This window comes from Callospermophilus lateralis, unplaced genomic scaffold, assembly GCF_048772815.1.
Source record: "Callospermophilus lateralis isolate mCalLat2 unplaced genomic scaffold, mCalLat2.hap1 Scaffold_82, whole genome shotgun sequence".
Lineage (NCBI taxonomy): Eukaryota > Metazoa > Chordata > Mammalia > Rodentia > Sciuridae > Callospermophilus > Callospermophilus lateralis.
Window position 1 is genome coordinate 6,633,842 of NW_027516260.1, and position 2,233 is coordinate 6,636,074.

Sequence of the window (2,233 nt, forward strand, 5' to 3'; positions counted from 1 at the left end):
CCATCCAACCTGCTGGTAGAGCTCCACCCACACACTTCCCTCTGTGTCTCTGAATTGACTTCCCTGGCAACACTACTTCCGGCACTCTGGGGTGTGATTGCAGAAGGTTGGAGCCCTGGAGTTTTGCTCCCTGGCTGAGGAGCTGAGCCCAGGTGGTGGGTGGCCCCAATGAGCATTTTTCTGGGTGTATGTTTGGTACAGGACTGAAACTAGGGGCTCTAAATCACTGATCCCCAGCCCCAGCCCATTTTTGTATTTTAGAGATCGGGTCACACTAAGTATCTTACAGCCTTTCTAAGTTGCTAAGGCTGGCCTCCAAATTGCAATCCTCCTGCCTGAACCACCAAAGCCACTGGAATTAGTGGTGTGTGCCACAATGCCTGGCACCTACTCAGAATCTTAATAAATGAGTAAGACTTTGTCAGAAGCAAATGGCATTCTACCATTTTGCAGATGAAGAAAACCCATCCAGAGGAAAACAGAACTTCCGGAGATAAGCGAGCTCACAGGAGGGAGAAGACACGCCTGAGGTCCAATCCAGCTGTGGGGATTGCTGATGCCCATGCGATTTCTTTGTCCTCTTCAGTCTGACTTTAAAATCTAATTATTTTATTCTGATCATTGACATCATTATTGAGTCGATGTTTGCCTCTTTCCCTCTACTGCTTTACATTATGAAGGTGGAGAACACATATTTACCATTTTAATTTTAATTTTGGAACATGGTACACAGTCTACAAAACAGCTCCTAGATAAGACTTTTTATGAATTCAAAGAAGGTTGTAGAAACACACCCCCCCCCCCCGCACACTCACACACACACTGTTGAATCCATGCTCTTTATTTTTATACTATGGATTGAAGCCAGGGGCACTTTACCACTGAGTCCAATCCCCACTTGTTTTTATATTTTCTTTACAGACAAGGTCTCCCTGAGTTGCTTAGGGACTCATTAAGTTGCTGAGTCTGTCCTCCAGCTAGTGATCCTCCTGCCTCAGCCTCTCAAGTCACCAGGATGACAGGCATATGCCACTGTGCCTGGCTTCAATTATATTTTTATCCACTAATATATACTAAAATGTCAGATCAGTGCAATGAAACATACACCAATAATCCTATGGAGAACTACCTTCCAGAACCATGCAATGGACAATCCCATCTCTGCCGCCTCTCAGTTTCTCAGTCCCAGCAACTTTCACCTTAAGTTCTTCAACCTCTCCTCTCCAGCCCAAGACGGATGCCTTCAGTCACTTGGTTCCCGACTTTTCTGCTCCCTGACTGCCTTGACCTCTGCCCCATCTGACCTTTGAACACCCAAGCCCGGGGTCAAGCCTGCCTTTTCTTCTGTACTGGTGCTCAGGAGGAGAAAGTCACCCAGTGTTCCCCAGGAGTCCTTGGGTCATCATGGCCCCCAACCTCAGCTGCACACTCACAACTGTGCAAGTGATGATCTAATGTTGTATTAGTTAGATTGTTAGTATAACTGCATTAACAGAGAGACTCAAAACAATAGTGGATAGAGAAAAATAGAAATTATTTATTTTTCTCAGTTGGGCACATTGGCACATGTTTGTAATCACAGGGCTCAGGAGGCTGAGGCAGGAGGATGTCCAGTTGGAGGCTCAGTGACTTAGTGAAACCTAGTCTCAAAATAAAACATTAAAAGGGCTGGAAATGTGGATCAGTAGTTAAGCACACCTGGGTTCAAGCTCCAGTGACAACAACAACAACAACAAAAAGTTATGGATAGCTGCATGGGATTTCCAAGAAAGAAAAGCAAAGCTCAGGAACTAATGGCTTGACTTGATTGTGAATTCTATGGTATATTTAAAGAATGAACACCAGCCAGGCAAGGTGGTGCACTCCTGTCTTCCCAGCAGCTGGGGAGGCTGAGGCAAGAGGATTACAAATTAGAGGCCAGCCTAAGCAAAACTGAGGGCCTAAGCAACTCAGTGAGGCCCTGTCTCTCAATAAAATATAAAAAGTGCTGGGGATGGGGCTCCGTGGATAAGCGCCCCTGGGTTCAAATTCTGGTACCAAAACAAAGAATGAAACCAAATGCATCTCAAACTCTTACTAAATAAATAAATAAATAAATTAATTAATAAAGAAGAAGAAATGTTTTCTAATATGTTCCCATGAAGCAAGTATCATACTGGTAACAGCAACAGGTAAAGATTCTACAAGGAAAAACAAAACAAAACAAAAACCCAGGTCAATAACCCCGTGAACA